This window comes from Apteryx mantelli, chromosome 1 (genome assembly GCF_036417845.1).
Source record: "Apteryx mantelli isolate bAptMan1 chromosome 1, bAptMan1.hap1, whole genome shotgun sequence".
NCBI classification, from domain to species: Eukaryota; Metazoa; Chordata; class Aves; order Apterygiformes; family Apterygidae; genus Apteryx; species Apteryx mantelli.
This window is the reverse complement of record NC_089978.1, coordinates 111,121,958-111,146,002: the sequence shown is the minus strand read 5'-3', so window position 1 is coordinate 111,146,002 and position 24,045 is coordinate 111,121,958. Positions and strand designations below refer to the sequence as shown.

Sequence of the window (24,045 nt, the reverse complement as noted above, 5' to 3'; positions counted from 1 at the left end):
AAAATAGTATTGTGCTCATCTCTTCTTGCATTTTCTGTCATCTTCCGTGTGGTTACCAAGCATTCTAGTCATGTAGACTTTTAGGTTTCATGTAGGCTTTGGAAAATGTATGTTGCAATCTGTTACCAAAGTTGCTAATATGAGTCCAAACTGCCTAGCTGTTGGCTCACACACTGTCTTGAGTTTGGAGTGAGCCAAATAGTTCACCAGATGGACTTCCCCATGGTCTAGGGGCTGGTTCAGATTCAAACTTCACCTTACAGGCAATATGGCTGCAAATGGCTCAAAAATGGAAATAAACTATGCTAGTGCAAGGCCATTTCACATTGCTACAATGGTATCCATGCCTGAATTTATATCATTGTAATTATTTGCATAACATTAAAAGAAAACAAAAAACCCCCACTCTAATCCTGGTTATACTTGCATGTGCATTTTAAGAAGCAGAAACTCAGCATGCTAAAGAATGAATCGGTCCTGCCTTTCTTGCTCTTGGCTTTTCATTCCTCACATTTTGGCTACCTCCTATCCTTTGTCAGAATAAGCATTGGTGTAGCTGCTGAGAGCCATATCAGAGACATGATTTAGTTTAAAATTACTTATGTATAGTGTAGGGTTTAGTTTTAACCTAGATCTGTTCATCGTTTCAGTTTTCCAGGCAGCTGCACCAGTATTTGTGCTGACGAACGGGGAAGGAGACAGTGTGAAAGTGGGAACAAGGATCAAAGTACAAGAGAAAGGCAAGACAACTTCTTTCAACAGCAGTGCTAAAAATGCTCAAGGCACTACAGCTTAAGCATGTTTTGTTTTGTGCTGATTTAAAGTGTTATAAAACTGTACTGATCAATTGGGTTAATTTTGCTGCTTAGTATTAAGAAAGGCTTAAGGCTTAATTCAAGCTCTTAAGCATTTCTCCATTTTGCCTTTCTCTAAATATCTACAATGCAGATGTCAACATCTAAGCTTGTTGATTAGAGTCCTTTAGTAGTCAATGAAGAAACAGCAGCTTATGCTAGACATGATTCATCTGACCAATTTACGGCACAGTTCATCTCATATAGACCTCTGTCTTAAGTACCTGATTCTCTCATATGACTATAAAGAAGTCTAGACTGCAAGGTCAAATGAAGGTATTCACCTTGCTAAGGCTGAGATGAATCCCTCTTAGATTTTAACTACTGGAAAATATTGTAGCACAAAATTCACTATAGAAATGCAGTTGTGAGAAACAAGCTAAAAGCAACAGTAGTGGTACTTCAGAAAATAATGTCCTGCTCCCTTCCACAACACTGGAGTTCCACCCAATACTCAATACTCTTTGGCTCAGTTTGGATTATATTCTTGTTTTCAAAAGCTATTCTCATTTCATTTCGTGCAGTGTCATGAAAGATTTGTAATGCTACTCTAATGAAGCAGTGAATTAAGTTGATTTATGTGGTTCCACCTCATTTTAAATTCCTTTAAGACAAACAGTCCTTGTTATGCAAATATGGGGGGGGGGAAGCTTGACGAGCTTATAAGCCATTGCATTTCTTTTCAAAGTTTTCACTTGGTTGTAATGCATCTATTTACTGTGATTCCATTCTGTCTGGTAATTCACACAAGACTCCTTTGTGATATTCCTTCTAATGCTGCTTGAGCAGTTGGTTGGTATGGATGCCTTAGACTGGAGATAGCCTATAATTTTCTTAGGAAAACAGATCTTAACATTAATAAAATGGAATAAAACATTCAATTGTAGCTCCAGAGTACAAAAAAAGAATGGTACTTAGAGAAAACCAGTAATTGGAGAATGGTTGGAGAAATGGGCTAGCAGGAACCTCGTGAAGTTCAACAAAGGGAAGTGCCAAGTCCTGCACCTGGGGAGGAATAACCCCATGTACCAGTACAGGCTGGTGGCCAACTGGCTGGAAAGCAGCTTGGTGGAAAAGGCTCTGGGACACTAAGTTGACCATGAGCCAGCAATGCACCCTTGCTGCAAAGAAGGCCAACAGAGTCCCAGGCTGCATTAGGAAGAGCATGGCTAACGGGCTAAGGGTGGTGATCCTCCTGTTGTATGCTAAGAGGCGCTGGTTGTTTTGAATCCCACAAGAAAGATGCAAACTCTCTCAAGAGAGATAACTATTGTATTAATATCTAAAAAAAGGTAATGGCATGTTGTAAAGTCTTACATCCCTTCTGATGCTGGGACCCTCAAGTTGATACAGCATTGGAGGGACCTCTAGTCAGGTGATGGCATGCTGTGCAGATCCTGTCTGTGGCAAGGTTCACCTGTATTGCATTATTCTGAGTTTTTATAGGTTTTTCTTAGAAGTTCTGTGAGCAAAAGAATGAAAACCTGTTGCTTCTCTTCAAAATAAAGACAAGGACATGCTGGTGGAGTTATCACTGATGGCAAGTGGGTGCCAACTCCAGGCTCTTCCATTATGGTTAGTTGGCTAAGTTCATTCTATGTCAAAGAATAGGTGCAGCACAGTACAGTTCTGAAGGTCAAGTGACAGTACAGCACAGTACCAATCTGCACCTACTCAGGCCAACTTATGTGGATCACAGCTACTCAAGGTACAATGGTTTTCCAGTCAGGAACATTACATGTTCACCTCTCATTACATGTTGTTCTCTCCTCTGGTGAGACCACAGCTGGAGTGGTACATCCAGATCTGGGCTCCCCAGTACAAGAGAGACAGGGGCATACAGGAGTGAGTGCAGCAAAGGGCCACAAAGATGATTAAGGAACTGGAGCATCTCTCATATGAGGAGAAGCTGAGAGACCTGGGACTGTTTAGCCTGGAGAAGAGAAGGCTGAGAGGGGATCTTATCAATATGTATAAATACTTAATGGGGGGGAGTAAACAAGACAGAGATGGACTCTTCTTAGAGGTATCCAATGGCAGGACAAGAGGCAAATGAACACAAATAGAAAAACAGAAGAAAACACTTTTTTGGAGGAGGGTGGTCAAACACTGGAACAGGTTGCCCAGAGGGGCTGTCTATCTCCATCCTTAGAGATATTTGAAACCAGATGGGACATGATTCTGGGCAGTTTGCTGTAGCTGACTCTGCCTTTTACAAGAGGGGCTTGGACAAGACAATGGGGCTGGACGAGAGGTGCCTTCCAACCTCAACTATTCTGTGATTATGCGAAAAAGTTGCACATACCCTAATTCTTTCTGCATCAAAAATGGTGATCCTCAGCTACCATGTAAATTTGAAGATGCTGGAAGACTACAGACACTTCAGCTTTTGACACTGCTGTTTCCAGGCACATTCAGCCCTCCTAGCCTGCTCAGAAGCCCCCTAGTCTCAATAGGATGAGCAGCTTGCACTGCATTGCACATGCCTTCTGTTGGCTTCCACAGGTTTGAAATTTTATGAGTGTATGTACATATCCAAAGTATGTTCTCAGGATATCCTGCTACAATCAGTGTGGACAAAATACATTGGCAATAGTTGCCACTTTTCTTTTATACTCAAAGGAGGTGGTGGTTGATAATCTGATTTTTTCAACTATGAGCTTGCAAAGATGTATGCAGTTATTTTAAGTGACTGAAGTAAATCCAAGTTAAAGTCTCTCCCTAAGGCATCTTGTAAGACAGATCCATGTGGACAAATCACCTTTAGCTTCAAGGACAGTGTAGATGCGATACTGGCAGTGTGCTTCTCTGTATTATTTCCAAAATATAAATGGATCAAATACAAGTGAAAAAAAGGAATTACTCCAAACTCTAGAAACATAAAGAGGGAAGGATAAAGAGGGAAATCATTAATTAAAAACAATATCTTTTGCTACAATGCAGTAGAATGTTCAAAGTCTGCTTGCATAAATTCGCATACCCAGGCACAGCTCACTAGATTTTGACAAGAATATCTGAGACTTTAGTGTTCTTCATTCCAGCTTATTTATATTGCCTCAGATGTCTTTTATTGTTTATAGGAAAATGTAATATGTTAAGAACCTCAAGTAATTTATTTTGAACATAATACAGGTTACATTAATGTTCAGGAAGCAGCTAGACCTGAACAGTGCCTGAGGTGATACTGAAGATGTAAAAATGCTTGTAAAACACTGTATGTGCTGTGTTCATTACAAATAAATCTCCAGTAACGGAGTAAATTGCATTAATTAGAATTATTGCAACAGGAACTGTGAAGCATTGACTGATAAAGGAAGAATAATGGAATTTACTCTGCCTTCTGTGGTAACACAATATCATGTTGCATTTTACTACCTTCGATTGTCTGACTTGCCAGTGTCATTTCTCTTTGTCCTTGTGACTGAGACATTATCAGTGCAACAAGAATGTGTTGCCCATGCAGAAACATCACTGTTCCCTTCACATTTGTCATTCTCACCTTTGAACTTTTTTCTTTGCAGCCCTCTGTTATCAGAATCTAAACTTTTCCAAAGGTCCTGTTAGTCCTACTCATGAGGTTGAGAAAAGTAGGTGGTAAATCTAATAAATCTTAGTTTGCACACATGCTCTAACATGGAAACCAAGTGTATGCAACCCTTGCAGCATGAATGGCTGCGGTGCTTGGTGGTCTTAGTCACAGAGGTCAAGGTGATCAGGCTTGAGAGTTCTTGCACAGGGAAGCCAGAATTGAAGTGGGTGACTTCCTTCTATCCTCTTTTTCCCCTCCCTCCAATCAAAATCTTGTCCTTTTATAAGATGTTTGAGTTTCTAGACAGTTCCTAGCCCTTGACCTTTTCAGCTGGACTATATGCTGCATGGAGCTGGGGGGCAGTGGGGACGTGTGTTACTTTCCTAGGACATAGTAAGTGCCTTATCTTGTTGCTCAACTTTTTTTTCTTGCTAGGCTTTTTCTTCTTTTCTGAAAGCAAAAGGAGTCTTTTATCAGCTCTCAGGGTTGTATTTCAATGACCAGTGTTCGACTATCAGTGAGGTGTCAAAGAGAGAGGCCCTCCTGTAGCAAATTATTATCATTTGTGGAAAGAATAATATAGCTTGAGGCAAAGTGGTCATCCACAAGGAATCAGTGTGAGATTGGAAGGGAGGGTGAGGGGCCTTCCCTACAGTCTCTGAAGAACGTGTATGCTTCTAAGTAAAAGAGAACTGAGCCTGAGCGCTGTACCTCTCTTTGTCTGGGGGGATTGTCATCTGGTAGGTTGGTTCCCTAGCGCTGTTTGGGATGCTCTGGTTGGTCTCTCTAAGATAATTCTGCTATAAAAAAGGAATCAAAGTGGACAGGCCCTAGACTGCTGCCAGGAATTGGACTTTTGCCCTCTTTTTCTTAGCAATGTTCACACACCCTGCGACCTGACAATCTCAGTTTCCTTCCAGCCTGTTGATCTTGAGCCTTGTAGAAGTGCCAGAAATGGCAGAAAGGCACCAGCCAGGTGTACGGAGTTCCCTGTGTTCCAGGTCTGTGGAGCAGAGTAGTGGTGACTGTCTGGACTGGAAGGTTTTGAATACCCTCTGGTGGCAGATTGTCGTGTATAAATGTACTTATTTACATTTCCCAGACTCCCTGGCTCCTGCTATGGTGAATGGAAAACTCATGTTCTGTTTTGCTTTTTTTCTTTTAGTAGCAGGAAAGTGGCTCACCCAATATGGAGCTCCAAGAGACCAAACAGAAAGTATAGACTTTCAGAGACACTTTTTCTGTACTTTTAGGACTAGCTCCACTGATTTCTTTAGCTGAAGAGTAAGAAAAACTGCTATTTGACCTAAAATAGTGCTATTATTATTCATAAAACTCATTGTACCCAAGTAAATTGGTGTCTTACTATATTACACTAAAAAGCCAAATTTTTGGTATGTCAGTGGATTGCCTGGAGCAAGAAAATATATGGAAGAACATAAGCTATATCTTATGCACTGTTATTGGTGATGGCTGCTCTTACTTTGTGTGTTCTGAATGTATTTGCTTGGCATTGCGCTTTCATGCAGAAGAGTAAGGATTAGACTTGTCCCACTGTGAGATGATTCATGTATGGAGAATGTGCATATTCAGAAAGAGTTAGATTTCAAGAGTAAATCATTGAAGAGAAGCTTATGATAGGAATCAAGAATAAATTGATAGCTGAGCAAAGAAGAAATGTATTTAATAAAAGGCAATTAAACTAAGAACTTTTTATCAACTTAAATCTCAAGCAATTATGACTGCTTGTCTGACAATTTTTGTTGAAGTTGCTGTTCTTAATTCTTTTTTAAAATGTAAGTTGTAGATATACAGTTCATTCTTTGAGTTCAAATAATATGTATTTATGTATATTAAAAATATACATTTATAAGTAAACACTTATATAAAAAACAAATATACACTCCCTGAGGTGCTTTTCCAATTTTATCACACAACGTTGCATTAGTACAATGTAAAAGCTTATGTAATATCAGAGTAGGGCTGGATATTTAAAATTAATACAGCATGAACTAGATGTCAAACTGTTATTTGTTTTATTTGAAAATGTTTAACATTATCTAATATTTAGCAAAATAAAAGTTTCCCAATTTATATATTATTCATGCTTTCCCAGAAATTTTATCATAACCCAACAATTGGCATGAATTCTATCCAGCAATGAGCACTGTAGAAAATACATTTTATATTTGTGACTTGTTATATCTTTTAGAGGCTCAGTGCAAATTCATAGTGTATAACAAGTCTTGCATTTGGGAATGGCTAATTTTCTTTCTAAATATACCTAATTTATTCTGAAGTGAAAGGGAACATCAAGCTTAACATATTTCTCAGTAGAAAACCTTCTCTGAAAGATTGTTCATTTGACTATATGTACCTAATTTGCAAATAGGATACTATGTTAACTTTAAACAGACACTTTCAGAAAATTTGCATGTGAAGTCCCTCCTCATAAAAAAATGGCAATAAACGAACATAAAGGTAACACAATTGGAAATAAATATTCCTTGAAACAGTTATTCTGCTTGGATTTCAGCTCTCATCTTCACTGTGAAGAACCCAGGCATGACAACATGGTTCTGATATATAAACCCTGAAAAGTAAGATTTTCAAAGCAAAACCACAAATAAAAAAGAAGTCAAGGGATGGTGTGGCTCAGAGGATACCACTACAGTTGTGTCTAGTTTGTAGTTTGACTCCTATCTAAGCTGATAACAGAAAAGTGCTAATGCCAATAGAAAACTGCTTGGAAACTTTGGTGAAATATGTTTATGACTCTCTTCTCAGTTACCCCAGGCCACTTAACCTCATCAAAGAGGTACCTTATTCCAGCCACTACAGATCTCTCAGTGTGATTGTTGATCTGCAGTTCTGGATCAGGAAGAATCAAAATGGAAAACTCTACAAGGTAGGAGATGCAGTAGATTTTGGTGAAACTGATTTTTAAGTAACACATCAAGACTAAAGTTCTGTTACTACAGGAGTAAATGTTAGCTATCATTCTAATTAAAAAAAAAAAAGAACCCCAAAAAATCATCCTATCCACAGACCTTCTCTGCTGATGGTTTGTTTTGTTTCTGCTTTTTTTTTCTCCTGCTGTAATATTGAACTGAATATGATGCTCAGGCAACAACGTATAGTAGCATGTGTTTTTAGGCTACCAGCTCATCTCACAGGCAGAAGATGTTAAATAAAGAGTATAGGTGCTTGCTTGTGTAGTGACACTTTCAGGTGTGTGACTATTTTTTATGAAATAAAGGTCATATGGTAAATGACTCTGGATTTGTCACAGATGGAAAGTGTTCTTAATTAGGACCATTTGTTAGCTACTTGCATATTCAGATACTGGTGCTACCTAGAACAGACAGTAGCCAGTCAAGATTTACCTAAAGCCAATTTGTAGAAATTGCTGCACAGAGCCTTAGCCCTAGTAGTGCCAGAGGCCTGCAATTTGCAGCTCTGTAACCTTTTATCAGAGCATATATTTTGCAGAGTCTTCCTACCCCTATTTTTCCATTATTGCACTGCTGTTGTTGGTCTTGCAGCCTTGTACCTGCCTACTTGTTATTATGGCTGGTTCTCATGGGAAGCAACTACCACGGGAGTGAAAATCCCCCCTCTTGCCCCCTCTTTGCCTTACCACTTGTTTTGTAGATTTTAGTTCATATTAGAGAAAAACAAACAGTGCACAACACATTAGCTAATAGTCATTTAAATACTTAATAAATATTATTCAACAATATGTGTGTATAGAAGCGTAACAGCTAATGTGCAACATTTGCACCCAAATAGCATACTTCAATCAGTGTGAATAGCATCATCAATGGGAACAATCATCAGGGAGTCTGAGCGGGTCCTGATGAAATGTATACAGTCCTGGGGAAAAGCATGGCAAAAAATTGTCGTCTCCATCATCTTCCACCTGTTGCACTGCAGAGAGCCTCCCAAGCCTCCCAGACCCTGTTTCTGCTCCCTCTGCTGGCTACTTTCCTCTCTCTTTCTTTTTTTTCACCTTCTCTCCTTTGTTTTTTCATCTTCCTCGTAAAGTAGCTTTCACTGTTAGAATCTCTATATGCCATAAACTACAGACCATGCTAATGAAATTCCATGCCTGTAAACCTATCTCAACATCCTTTGTGCAGCAAGTACCTATTTCATTTCTTTTATAAGTCTACCAGGGCACAGGTGTGGACAGGGTAGGTGTTGAATCAAAGGGAGATGGGGCTAGAAAGGCACCAAATTCTTGTCTGAACTCAATGTTGATTTTTGTTTTTCATTTAATTTGATCAAGTGGAAGTGAATAACAAAGAAAGGCAAATTTAAACCATTGTCGCTTAGGCATCAAGATGTAGCTAACAATGAAATCTGTAGCTTCATCAAAAACAATGCCAAAGATGTACTGTAGCTGTCTGTGCAAATCTTCATTGATCACATTCTGAGATCCAGCTTGAATACATTATGAAAACATCAGTTTCATCCAGTTTCACTGAAGGAGAAGTAGAACTTGAAATGTGAAGTTGATTTATATTTCTTTGTATGCATTTGGACACTGCTGCTTTCTGGAAGTTATTGTAGTGAATATCCATTGATTCTACAACATATTTTGGCAGACACTGAAGAGAGAAGTGCAGCTAACAGCATCTTGTCTATATTCAGTTCTACCAGCTCTGTCATACAGGCATGTAAGAAATCTGTCAGGCTTTATAAAATTAGCCTCAAGCCAATTAGTAACGACTTTTAATGCTATTACTGTACACCACCCAGAAACTCAAGCAGGGACCAGCACTCATGTTCTGTGCTATGTATGGCAGTGTTATAGCCATGAACTAAAAATTTTCTGAAATCTGAAAATATTTCTTTCCTTTTATCTCCCCTGTTCTATGTTTGTTATCCTGATTTATCTTATGGACTTAGTTATTGTTAACTTAATTTATGTAACTGAAGAGAAGAAAGTCTAACCACATACTTAAACTTTCCTACTTACTGATTTATTTCAGTGTTATGTGTTCTTGATCATGAGAAAGCACATAAAATATGAAAAAAATGCTAGATTTTGCAATCTTATAGCATCTCACAATATTTGATATTTTTTCCTATTTAGTCTCTAACTACTAGAATTATTTAATGAAAGGGCAATTTATTGAAGGGATATTTAATTAAAAATAAGAAACAGATGTATCAAAAGTAAAAAAAGTGCATACTGTAGTGTTTGCATGCAGGCACACAGCATTTTAAAATCCAAACATACACACACAGTTGCCATATTGTTACCCTCTGATGTAGGTAAGGAATAGGAATGTAATAAATCAGAAACAAATTACTGTTCTTTCATACACTAATTTAGCTAAACCATTAAACATGCTTAATCTTAACATTAGCAAATAATTCTGCAGTTGCTGTATTTATGGTACAGTAGAGCCTAAATGTTCCAACCCACAGGGTGGTCTCACTGTGTTAGACACTACAAGCAAACAGTAAGAAGCCAGCCCTGCCATGTAGTCCCTATAGTCTGAATAGTAAAGACTACCAAATGATGGGAGAGGAAGGAAAGGGCAGACTGTTTTCTTTATTTTACAAATGGGGACTTGAGCTACAGATTGATTAAAAGAGATACCACACACACACACACACACATGCACACGCACACACACACACACACACACAGAAATAGACATAGACATAGACATATGATATGACTGCCAAAATTTATTTTCAGTGGGAAACTTTACAGAAAGGTGTGGATCATATTTTTTTAGGTTTTGTCTAGTGAGCTGGTGGAAAGATTGTTCTGTCAGTTTCTGGAGATCAAAGTGTATGGAAGTATATGCAGCAAAAAATAAGTAATCGGCCACTTTGGAATAATTTGCAGCAGAAGACATTCCCAGTGTAGATGAGATGGTGAATCTGTGATCTCAAAGGAGGATTACTTTGGATTAGTTGTCCAGTGAAGCAGGCACTTTGTATAATCCAGCAGACAGCTCCAACAAGAGCTAATTCATTGCTTGATTTCTTTTTTTTAATTTAAAATGTGATTTCATCAAATGGATTTTCATATACCAATTAACAGTATTTTGACAGTATTTGTGTCTATAAAGCAGATTATGTGGTGTATATATGTGTGTGTGTGTGTGTGTGTGTGTGTGTGTAGGTATGTGTGTGTGTGTGTGTGTATACACACACAAACACATAAGCAACTGAAAACTAATGGCCAGAATTTCAGGGGAGGCAGGAACTGTGGTAGGAAGTAATCTAAACTACGTTTTGGTTTACAGCAGTTTCAAGTCAGTTTAAACACTACTTCTTGTAAGTTCTGTCTTGATTGTCCATTTCAGTTTACAGTTTTGTTTCTGAGACAGCAAGAATACAACTGATATCTGGACAGGGCTGAGTCCTGATGGATTATTTATGTTTTAGTGATGTTTGAAGAAGAGCTTTATTACCATTTCACTCATAGTGTATGTTGTTCTGTTAATCTGTCTTTCAACTTGGTAAGGATGTTGTGATATAAGTAACATGGTGCTTAGAAACACCATCTATTCGTACATAAACAGTAATTACCTGTTTCTGTAGTTTAATGTTTTACTCCACCATGCTTATTTCTGTGAGGTCATCATTGTACACATACAAGAACACTTGAGCTCCTTAAACAAATAATACAGCATAAGGAAACATGTTACAAAGAGACTCTTCTGCACCATAATTCTTCCAACCTCTCCCACTTCTATGCTGCTAATACACTGGTTGCCTCTGCCACCAATAAATTGATGTGCCATCTCCCTGTTGACCTAGGTTTTGACCACTGACTAATAGATATAAACCCATTATTCCATGCGTTCCCCATCTCACAAGTTGGCCTGCCTGCCTAAGAAGTACCGTTTATCCAGAACTGGGATCAGGGGACCTGTATACAGATGGGAAGAGAAGTGAAGGAACTCACTTATACCCTGTGTGCCTGAAGTAGAGAAATCTGTGCATATTCTATGTATTAAAAGGTATCCATTTTGGTATACAAGGAAGACAGACTTTGAAGGGAAGCTCAAATATTCTGTGCAGTATAAAATCTCTCGGGAAGAAGAGCAGAAGTTAGCTAGCAATTACTGTGAAGGTGGAAATAAACAAGTGCTGAAGCTCTAGGTCTAGGCAGCTTCACATTAATGGAAGTCTGGATCCAGCAGCACTATTGCTGCCTCTGTTTAGACAGTGATGGCTACAAGACTGTAGCTCTGGCTGCACCCCTCTCCCTCTGATTAAAAACCAATTTGCATCATTATTGCTGTGTTCAGGGCAAGCCTGAATAAGCCCTGGGAAGTTTTTGCCGTAGTCCAGATGAAGTTCAGTCAGTTGCTTCTGATTTAGTCCCCAAACTCAGACTGTCAGAAGTTTCCTCCCCAATATTATTGGCCCAGATCTCTTCTTTGGACTCTGCAGCAGGCTAGAACTGAATGAGAAGGCAAGATCCCAACCACTTTTAAAGCTACTCTGGAAACAGGCAAAATGATTCTTTCCCTAGTGCATACTGTGCTAGGTGAGACACCATTTTCAGCAATGAACAAAGTAATATGAAAAGTGACAGGGAGACTTACACCTCCAAATTGCTGAGATGGAATGAGGTCAAGTTTGGCATAATGCATTAAATCAGCTGGATAAGTCCTTTTTTAAAATAAGAGATTATTAGCAGCCACACTGTGTATGTATTCTGCTCTTCCTGGTCAAAACTTGTACTGAAACCCTCTTTATCCACTGAAGCTGTGACAAAAAGGTGCAGGCAGCATAAATACATATCATTAGGTTATGTAGTAAAAAGCTCATCTCCACACACACATAAAGGAGTACAGAGAGAGATAACAGCAAGTGGAGGAACCTGAATAACACCCTGCCCAGCTACTCCCAGGCCCATCACAGGAGAGCGCTCAGCCCACCAGGGGCTCGTCTCCACAAGCACAGAGGAGTATGGAGGCACAACTGCACGTGGGGAACCCACATTGCCTGCTGAGAGGAATGGACACCCTGCCTGGCTCCTCCAGGGCTGTGCCAGGAGACCGACGGCTTCATGGGCCAGGTGTGAAACCCAGCACGGTGAGTCAACAGAGGTGGCTCTCTGGGGCCCCTCACTGACTGAGGAGGTCACTGCTTTGGGTATGGGACACAATATAGGGTGCAGGGGAAGAGTATTTGGGTTTGCTCAAGACTTATTGTGGGATGTTTAAGGCAGGAACCAAAGGCAGAAAAAGGGAGGAATCTAGGTGATTTGGGGAGGAAAGAAGATGGGAAAATAGAGGGATATGGAGATAAAAAGGGGCTGGTTGTGTGTAAATGGGACTGGTCAGATATGTCTGACCATGCCCTGCACCTGATCAGCACATTCTGTCCTATATTCTTATTAAATTCCTTTTTAACTATTTCCCTGGGTGAGGGTCTCTATCCTGTGTGGAGGTCTGAGTGCCAGCGACTGGAATGGGACCAGAGTCCAGGGCCATGTGTCTGTAGTGCCAGCAACTGGAGCGAGTGAGGATATACAAATGATGTTCGATCACTAACAAACATCAGGCCAGACTGGCCAGCAAGTAGGTGGAGTGACCTGGAGCCAGGTGTGCATGTGTGTGTCTCTAAGTGCAAGATAAGAAGGGGAAGTGGCTACCAGTGGGACCAGGGAGCCAACTGCCAGAGATACTGTGGGGTCAGGGCGTCGGCTGAGAGCTGTTTGTGTATGTGTGTCTGGTATGTGTGTGTGTGTGCTTGTGTGTGTGTCTAGGGGTAAGGCCTGAGAACAAGGATCCAGGATCAGCTACTGGATGGGCTGCATGTCCAGGGCCAGCTGCTGGAGGGATCCACACTGTACAAATGTACATACATATATATGTGTCCCACTGATGGACCTCCCTCCTGATCAGCCAGAGGGAGGAACAGGGTGAAGCCATTGGTGATGTTTGTGTTTGTGTGAGTGCTGAGAGTGTCTGTCCCTGTTGATCTGTGTGGCTGGCCATGTATCTATTTAAATAATGTTGTACATGTGTGTTGGTGTGGGTGCCTACTGGGAAGACCTGCTCAGTCTTGCTACTGGTTAGATCTGGGGATGCTTCACTAGTTTGTTTCTACTCAACACATCAATAATATTTTGTCAGAAAACAAACATCAAAATCTGTCTTTTTAATATAAGAACTACTCCCCTGAAGACATGAAAATGTGTTAGCAAGGACTGATACAAGGACTATGATACAAGACTCAAAGTGCTTGGTTGTTTTAGGAGTGTTGTAAGCCAAGATCTATTTATAATGCATTGTTACTAAATATTTATGACAAATATCAGAACTATAAATAACACTTAACAAGTTTTCCTCTTGCAACAGATTGCCAACCTGTAGAAGTGTACATGACAAATAAATGACACTGAACTTGCATAAAATATATTTTCTTGTCTGAAAAAGTCCTCTAACACATCACAAGCTGCTAAAGGCATCTGAAAGTTGGCATGTGCAATCATTTAATATAATAATAGTAAACAGTTTTGTTTATAAAATCTTCCTGTCCCTGCAAATCATTCCAAGGTGTCTGGGTACCTGTATAACCAAGTAGTTAAGCAAAGGATTCGTTTATACGTATGAATAGTTCTATTGAAGTCACATGTCTGACATTATGCATGTGATTTTCCTAATCAGCTGTTAGTTGTCTATACAGAAAAGAAAAAAAATGCATATGGTTGTAATAAAATGCTGATGTATGTGGCAACATACTAGCGATTACATGAATCTTTGGACATTACCCAGTTGTATTTTGCCTCAGCATCTCCTAGGTTTCTTAGATGTGTGCACCAAAAGGTACATACAGGTCAGTGAAATGATAAGGTAATTCTGTGAAATCCTTTGTTCACATAATATAATGGTTCACTGGGACTGGAAGACAAACCTGCAGTGGATACTGATAAATAGCTAATAACGAGACTCATAGCATGCTTACTTTGTCTGGCAGCTGTTCTCTTGTGGTGTTCAGACATAAGTGGGCTATAGTTGACAGACAAGTAAATATTATATGTATCCAAAGAAACAACACAGCCTGTGGCTTAGCTTGTACCTTAGAAACAAAAGGGGTTTTTTTGGTATCATGTGTTTGTGATCTTGTAGGTAAGGGTTGAGTTCTTTTTTTTCTTTTTTTTTTGTAGAACATAGTCACAAAAGAAGATATTTAATTACATTATGTGAAAAGATAAAAGATGATGTGGTTCTACATGTCATTACTGGATTCAATAACACTATCCTCATTGAACATAAATTTGCAGCTGATGTAAACTGATCTCAGAGAAGTCACAGCAAACTATACAAGCTAAGGATATCTCTGTCCCTCTTATTCCTAGAGTGTTAACTTCCTTGTAGTTATGGTTCCCCGTTGGAATTGGCAAATTAATTTAGAATGATAGCTGCTCTGCAGTAATATGTGTAAAAATTGTATTTAAAAGTAAGCATGTTTTCTGCTCTAAGCCTCCTCTTGTGACTGAAAATGTGATTAGTGCATATTTTACTGTGGTAAGAAATTGTACTTGTAAGAATAAGCAAGTCATCAAAACACAGGGTAGTTTCTGGAAGACATTTTCTGTCATCCTAAATGTTCTGTGGCTTAATGACATGTGTGAAACAGTCATAAATGTGAATACATGTGAGTCTTCTGAAGTCATACCTTTACACCTAGTTTCCAGTTCACCATCTATTAGGTCATCGTACTCCAGGTATATACTGCTCTATTTAAATGGGATAATGCCATATGTTTTATTTCCAGTTGTGCTCTTATTAATACACTTTGGGGTTAGTTACATAATGGAGTTATGATACTAGGCTGCTTAACATGCTAGAAAGTGTGAAAAAGAAAAACGCAATTACTGAAATCTACCACCAGAGAGAGCTTTTGTCTTTCTAGCATTAATAGGAAGACTACAAAAAGCAGTACTTCATTAAGCAGTACTTCATTCACCTCTTGTGAGTGTCATAATGGAAATCTGTGCTAAGACTGGTATAGCTTTTATTATCGTATTGTTAGTTTTATTTATAAGTATTGAATTATTCCTCTAGGTATCAGGAGGAGAATAATGAATTAAAGTGTCAAATAGTCACAGCACCAATAGGAAATATAAATGCTGAGTGTATGTGTGTGTGTATATATACATGAATATAAATTATTTTAATTACACACTTGGTCGTGTTACAGCTGTCAGGACAGCTTATAAAATGGGTAAAACTGACATAAATTGGAGGCAAACTGTAGTACTAACTGCCTGACTAGAATCTAGGAAGGTCCTGATCTGACACCCTTTCATTTGATTTTAATTTAGTCTATCAGTATTACCAGCAGAGCGAAGGGCATTCTGTGAAGCATGGAAATGCACTCAGACTTGAACTGCCTGAATGAGGATCTATGCTGCACATTTCTCCTTAGTTATGAAAATATGCAGATAAGCTGGCTCTGAGGATATAGCTTTTGGTTTCCACCACTGACATATGACACAATTGCAAAATATTTTTTAATGTATGTAATAACATGATCTTTTAGATTTGAAATACTCATTTTGATCACTTTGGATTTCTTAAATAGAAAACAAATTTCCATAAAATGGACATAATTTTATACATTTTTTTGTTTTTTATTTATCTGCTTGGTAGAGCTTGAACTATATTTTACCTCATGGCTCATATCATTTGTCGCAAAGATACCAACATTGGCTCAGGAATAACAGCAAGTTGACAGAAGTTCTGAAGCTATTTCTGGGAAGTGTCACAACATGTCTGCAGTGTCCTCAGCTTCTTTCCTGGGCCTACAGTGTCGCAAAGAGGATACTGGGCAAAAGATACCTTTGCTGTGATCCAGCAGCTCCACTGACTTCGCAGTCATGGATGAGGTAGCCTCCTCTTTCACCCCCTCTCCCCCCAATATCCCTTCTTCACTTCTATCTCAAAGAGTATTTGAAGGTAACTGATATTATCATCACATGATCCTGCTGAGGTCTATGCAGAAAAGTATGGAAACCTTCAATGAAGCAATGTCTTTTTTCTAATATGAAGATTGTTATCATTAATCTAGTAATGATCACATGAATCTGTCATGCTCTCCACACTGAAAGTTTTTCAGTTCTTTCACTTAACTGGCCCTCACTGCACATTCCTTCCCATGTTAAAACTTCAGGGACTGCTATGGAATACGTAAGTTCAGGCCTACAAAGAAATACTTCTAATGGCAGATAGAATAATTAAAGCTGTGGTGTTTGGCCTGATCTAGGATTTTCTCAGTGTCTTTTAAATACTCCTCTTGGTAAGGATCAAAGGCACTCAATATCTTTTTTTTTTTTCAGTAGAAACAGACCAAACAGCATATTAAATAGCCACAATAGCAACATATTCCCTCTTAGAAGGGAGTCAAACACATGCCTAAAATGCAGTCATCCACACAACCTAGCCCTATGCACATGCAGACATCCAAGAAACCCTCCAAAAAAAGAATGTACTACAGGTCATGTGAATTATTCTGACAGGTTGTAGCTAGCCAACCTAATTATAGGTTGTCTTTAATGCTGTTTTCTGGTTTTTTTTATGTGTCACTAAAGAAATAAGTAACAGAACACTGACAGCCAACAATTATTGTGAAATCCTAAAAAAACTATGCTATTAATTTTGATTTGAGCTTCATGTAAACAAGACTTCAAACTTCAGAGGTTCCTCCTAGGAATAGGCAGCTGTGCAAAAATATCCTGGTATAGAAGCAGGATGTAATTTGTTTTGCTTACTTGGAGAAAAAAAAAAAAAAATCACAGAAGTAGATGTATTCCAATGTAGTTTTCAAAAATGTATTTTAAGAGAAATTTAAATTTGTGTCTCCTAAATTTAGTTCAACCCAATTTTGACCCTAAAGTGAGCTTTTTATTCATGAATGTTGCATTAGCTGCTTGCTGTGAATTCTTGGTATTCTAGCCCTTAACATCAATTAGGCTAGACATTTTGCTGCAGCATTTGATTGATCAGATATGTAATCGAGGCTGATCATATCAAAAACTCACCAGCTCCAAGTGAGGTTTTAGAATTGATACAGCTCGAGACTGTGCTTTAGAGAAAAGGTGAAATGTTGCCTTAAATAATAGAAGTTTTGATCTGCAAGCTACTGAACACGTTGATAATATGTGAAAGTCTCCTGTTTGTTAGCTACTTCCATCATTCAGAATTTTCAGAATTAATGATAATTAGAGATATCTTTACTCCTGTCATTAGCATCTCTCCACAGTCTTTTTTAATCTTGCTGATAATTTCATGAAGGGGTCAGTGCGTGGACAAAACAGAAATCTTTCCTTCTCTCATGCCATTAAGTTTGCAGCTGAGAAAGCACATGCCCAAGCAGAGCCCTTGCAAGGAAAAGCTCCAGGATGCCCAGGGAGCTGCCAGTATGCAACTGAATTCAGTGGAACATGGGCATACAACTGGGGGAGAGCCAGGGTTGATGTGTCCAGAGGCTCCTGGTTCTTTAAATGTGATGTAAAGGTGCATAAAGCATTTCAAAACTTCAGCAGACTGATTTTCTAGCTATTTCTGTGGATGTAGTTCAGAGCTTTTGTAATTGCTTTACAGCCAGTTCATGTATGCTAAGGGTAAGGTCCTATACTGGAGAAGGATAGTGCTCAAGGCACAACCTCTCCCTCTGCCCAACACTGCAGGATCCCATAGCCAGGCTGTGTGATGCTGCCCTTTCAAGTAGTGTTCACACAACTGCTTGTCAGACCATGTTGCAGATCAGCTCAGACAACTGATTTAATTGAAAAATAAACCAGCAGAACATAGTCCCATAGGCAGTTGGGGGGGGGGGGAGATCTTATCAATGTGTATAAATATCTGAAGGGAGGGTGTAAAGAGTATGGGGCCAGCCTCTTTTCAGGGGTACCCAGCGATAGGACAAGAGGCAACGGGCACAAGCTGAAACACAGGAAGTTCTGTCTGAACATGAGGAAAAACTTCTTTACTGTGAGGGTGACAGAGCACTGGAACAGGTTGCCCAGAGAGGTTGTGGAGTCTCCTTCTCTGGAGATATTCAAAAGCTGTGTGGACACAATCCTAGGCAATGTGCTCTAGGTGAGCCTGCTTGAACAGGGGGGCTGGACTAGATGATCTCCAGAGGTCCCTTCCAACCTCAACCATTCTGTGATTCTGTGAAGAGGAAGAGAGAGCTAGTTGGAGGGGTGGAGGAAGCAAGGAGAGGTGGAGAAACCTGGGAAGGAGAAAAGCCAGAAAATGCACATCGACCCATTGAGTAAAATGCGCCTCTGTGTGAATTACATTATACCTCTTTGCTTACATTTATGTAGGGAAGTTAGTGCAGTAAGTAGGGTGTGAACTGACAGCACATCATGCCTCAGCCTGCCTCATGGTACAGGCAGAGAGATTTGGTGATGAGCTGCACCAGCATAGCAACTCACCACTATTGCCTATTCTACCTCTCCCTGCCTATCACTCCACCTGCAGCCTCCTGTGGGCTGACTTGGGGACATCTCAGGCCAGCCACAAGCCAGCCGAACCACAGCAAAGACTGTAGTGAGTTTTCTGCCTCTTTAATGAGTGGCTCTCAGAACGGTCTGGCAAAGGCCAGGGCCAGCTCAGCCGAGGAGACTGGGTGCTCAGGAACCGAGGGAGAGGGGAAGGCAGGGCAGCAGGGAGCATTCACTTGGCTCAGCTGCCTACAAAACCACCATGACATCACAAGGCAGCAGACTTCAAAAGCTGCCTCATCTAGAGACTATCAGTTTGTGAAGGTGGTATGTATCTTCATGAGGAGTATCCATGGATTCACATCTTTACTTGCTGAGGGCTTCAGGACTTGGGTGAGAAAGCATCCTCCATTTCATAATAGAGCAGAAAGGCCCTAAGACAACAGAGACTCCAGCTCTCAGGACGTCTTTTCAATTACACTGTCATCCCCTAGTGCATGTGATCTATCTTGATAGATTTCAACACTTTTCCTTGCAAATGACTCAACCATCATTTCCCACTGTACCTTTGCAGAGATTATAAAGGGAAAGTGACACAGTAGATTATCATCTGGTTTGCCCTGTTTTCAGAACAAACAGTGCCAGGTTTAGAGTTTACACTGGATTTTTGAAGCAGAGGACTGAAAAATTACTTTTCTTTCACTCTTCTATTACTATTCTAACCTAAGGTTTCCAATTTCAGCATGCTTCTTCGCTCAAGACATACCACAAGAGAAAGACTGGATCCAAAGAGCAGCAGTTCAGAACTCAAGTGGCATATAGTTTGGTTATTTCAAGTAGTTGACTCAGATCTCAGGGAAGGAGGGAAAATTATGGGAATATTTAGATTTAATTTTATGCAGCAGCTGTGAGGGGAGAAAAGAAGGGTATCAGATTCAACCTACAGAGCAACATAAGCAGATTTACTTCTTTAAAGGCAGAAAAAAAGCCAGCATGTTATGGGTGACCAGGCACCACACTTGCTCACCGATATTTTTGTCCAGCAATTGTGTTTTGAACTATAGATAACGAAAATAGATGTCACTGGGTCTCAGACAATTTTGTTTTTATTGGAGCAAAGAATGTAGTGCGCAAAACACCTCTGTTTTTGTGTTTTGGGCTCCACATTTTCTAAATAATCCTGCAAACTCTGCAGTCTATTTCAAAGACTTTTGAAGAGATTCATCCTCCAGAAAGGATGAAAAGTTGTGAATAATGATACTACTTGCACAGCACACAACTGTGGAGGATCTCGGACATAAACAGATTAAGCTTTACAATTAAGTTCAATATTGCCTCCATTTCGTAGCTGAAGAAACAGGTAGAGAGAGGCTACTGATAAGGGATTTGCACAAGCTCATGCCAAAAAAAGCCAGTAACAGCTAGGCAGAGAGCCCATACTTGAAGAGCAATTTGCATTGGCTTGCTCTGACCAGCTTTGGCTTCAATGAGCCAAAGGACCATTAAAGTTAGTGCAACCGGTCAGCTGTTGTCTGGAGTGGTGTATCCAGATATGGGCTCCCCAGTACAAGAGAGACAGGGACATACTGGAGTCAGTGCAGTGAAGGGCCACAAAAATGTTTAAGGGATTGGACCATCTGACATACGAGGAGAGGTTGAGAGAGCTGGGACTGTTCAGCCTGGAGAAGAGAAGGCTCAGGGACGATCTTACCAATGTGTACAAATACCTGACGGGGGAGAGTAAAGAAGACGGATCTAGACTCTTCTCAGTGGTGCCCAGTGACAGGACAAGAGGAAATGGGCACAAACTGAAATACAGGAAATTTCATTTAAACATAATAAGAAACCTTTTTTTTATGGGGAGGGTGGTCAAACATTGGAACAGGTTGCCCTGGCAGGTTGTGGAGTCTCCATCCTTGCAGGTATTCAAAACCCGGCTGGACACAGCCCTGAGCAACCTGCTCTAGGTGACCTTGCTCTAAGCAGGGGGTTGGACCAGATGATCTCCAAAGGCACCTCCCAGCCTCAACTGTTCTGTGTGATTCTGTGAATCAGAGAGAGAGTGAGAGTGAGTGCTGTACAGTGGCCTAGAGTTAGTGCATTCTACTAATTTTCAAGTTATAATTTGGTCTCTGTTTGTTGGGCTAGTCTCAAGCCCAGCTTGGGAATTAGGGCTCTGTAAGAGCACCATGAATTTCCCTTTCCCATGAATGTAGGCAAAAATGTTACAGTGATAAGTATTTCCAGATAAATCTGATCAACAAGACAGTATGATGCCAGGAGGGAATAAACTTGTTCTTTTCACCTATTCTGGTTCAAAATTTCAAAGTGCCTTATGAACAGCACTTTACAGGCACTGTAGAAAACAAGGACATATAGTTAAGTTTGCAATGTCACGTATTAAGAAGTTTGGTGTGGCGGAGTTAAAGTTACCAGAGCAACTGTAGTTTGCTCCTTTGTGGTTAGTGATTATGAGACACTTTGCTCAGTTGATCACACATGGTTCGTTACATGGTTTCCTTCTCCTCCTCCTCATTCCCAGGACAGATTGGATTCACTGAATGAGCAACTAGGAACACTGTCTTTTACCCTTATTCGGTGTTTGATCCAATCTATGCACTAAGTGAAGCATTGCATGTATTGAAATAGAATATGTCAGGGCCCTGAGTGCACCAACAGGCTCTGTTTGCCCTGACCAGCTTGTAATCATCTTTTTCTGTAATCCCCCCATCTGTGAAACCACCCCCCATCCCATCAAACCAAGGATTTAGCTGCCTATATTCAAGGCCAACTCTGATATGGTGCAGCTGCATAACCTTGGATCAAATAGGTGAGGAAGGGCTATGAAATGCCTCAGCTGGGTGCCCACCCACTGCGCTCCAGCCATCGTCACAACCGGCACCGCAGCTCCAGCCTGTGCCCTTGCCTGAGGTTTGTGGTAGGTTCGGCTGTACCTTCCCATGGACCTGTCCCTGTCCTGTCCTGCCCTGCAGGCTGCCTTCCCAGCTGGGCCTGGGGCCTGTGGTGGTGTCTGGTGATGGCTGGGCTGTGGCTGACCCTGGTCACTGTCCCTGGCTCAACCTGGCTCACCTCACTGGGGACTGTGGGAGGAGGCTAGGCTGGGGAGGGAGGGCACTGCACTGCCCCCTCACAGAATAAGTGAATTAAAGCCCATAGTGTAACAGCAGAGCAACCATCTCACTGTCATTTCATAACTGTGGTGTGCTTGACTTAGCAGCTGTGGCAGCAGTCTTTTAATCCCTTGCTCTCATAGATTCATCTTCTTTCCCCTCTCTCATCCTCCAGGAGAAGAGTTTTTGTAGATGTGAGACAGATCTGTGATGGGTGTAAACAGATAACAGTCTGCACTGACATGGAGTCCATTATGCTAGGCTACTTAGAGCAAGGGTTTTTAAGAGTGTATGCCTCCTGGCATTCAATTCCTATGTGGTACTGAATTTTAGCCCAGGAAAGCTGTATCTGTATGCAAGGGATCAAAGCAAGGGCCAGTGCTGCAACCTGCTGAGGCCCAGGAAAGTCTGGCTGCACAAGAACAAGAGTGGGAGCCACTGTTTAGACTTAAGGGCTGTGCACACCCTTCCCCACCACTCGCAGCACCTAGCACACTCTCATATGTACAAAGCAGTATCAGTTGTTGGGCTGCAAGTGCTTAGAATAACAGGACAGCACTACATAGCACTACAAGCTGATGAAAGTTTTGGGGTGCTTTACCTGGGCAGCAATACGCAGCTACTCCTCCCAGCCCATCTCCAGCTGTTCAGCATCATCAGGTTAGTGCTGGCTCAGCTCTGCTGGGATAGCTCCTCACATGAGCTAGTCTCTAACTTGGTTTCTTTCAAGATGAGCCAATTTAATGTTGACTTTATTTAATGCCATGAACTATTGTTGTTCCTGGCTGGCTATAAATGGGTGGGAACAGATGTTGCTTAGTCTGCCCCATCTGTAGGCAAAGGTCCACATGGACTGATGGTTCCTTTACCTTTCCAAAACTAAGCACTAAGCACACAGGAAATGGCATTGACCTACATAACTACTTTTGCACTCTCCAACTAAAATTGCAAAGCAAATCTTGCTCAGGTTTAGGCAGGTCTCAGCTTGGCATGGGTAGACCTGTCAGCAAAGCTAAAAGTAGCAAATTCACAGAAGCTGGTACAGAGCATGTGAGATTTCTCAGAGGCTTTTAAGTTAGTCAGCTTTGTGTGCAGTCTCACAAGAGAACCCAAAAGCATATTTCTAGCTAGGTTCCAGGACTGATTTCATTCCTCATGCCAATGTACAAATGTACTGTAGCTCTTCAGAGCTAAGGTTACCAGAATTTTGAGGTAAGAAAGGACATCCTTTGAAGTGGACATCTAGCATGGATAAGTTTATGCCAACAGGATAACGTTTAGCAGCTATACTAGCAACTGAGGCAGCATGTTATAATGAGATTAGTCTGAAAACTGTAATGCTAGACAATGCTGTTTTCCCTGCTTATATTAGGTATATAAAATGTAGATTTTTGCAAGAGATAATACACAGTTACAAACAGGTTAAAAAAAAAATTAGACTTGCCCAGCCACACTTTAAAAAGGTGCGTGATCAACAAGTATAACTGAAATGTTCATATAACCTTATAGAAAATGCCACTGTACACTGAAAGATTGATGCACTGAAGTTGAAGGTTAACATAATATAAATGATGGTTAAGATGTATGCTTTCAGCAGGGCAAAAAGCTGTATTTCACATTGGAGTCTCTAGGATACGCCTCTCTGATAGTAACATGCAGAATATCAAAGCTAAATTGACAAAACCTTGAGCTGACCTTCAACGTAAAACATTCCCACAGTGACTTCCTTAAAAGGGCCTGATAATGCCTTGTTGAAGATTATGCTGAACCTTGCTGTTACTACTGAAACAGTTTTAAATTACCTTGGCCAGACAAAACATTGCATATACTTGGACTTGAGATTTGAATACATATAAAATTGTGCTATTTATACATAAAATGCTAATTATTCTTGAGTATAAATTATCCGCTTTTAGATTAATACTTCTGTGACCTGACCTTTCCTGTACGGAAAACATCATCTGCTAAATGAGTGCAGTATAAGAAAATATACAAAACTAGAGCTAACAAAGATTAGATTAACCATGATGCAGCACCAAATAACTAAAACACTGAATCTAGGCATTAGGCACTTAATTTTGATAG

The 24,045-nt window shown here is 40.3% G+C and overlaps 1 protein-coding gene across 2 annotated transcripts in view; it reads right to left on the bottom strand.

The window, feature by feature from the left end:
- Positions 1 to 24,045, bottom strand: part of C1H21orf91 (chromosome 1 C21orf91 homolog) — a 91,462-nt gene that overhangs the window by 39,504 nt on the left and 27,913 nt on the right. The window contains exon 7 of one of the 2 annotated variants that reach the window (XR_001294378.2): positions 20,584 to 20,873. The exons of the other annotated variant lie outside the window; for it this stretch is intronic. The gene's annotated coding sequence lies outside the window, so the exon portion shown is untranslated. Of the gene's footprint in view, positions 1 to 20,583; positions 20,874 to 24,045 lie in introns of those variants that run through there. 2 annotated transcript variants of the gene reach the window in all.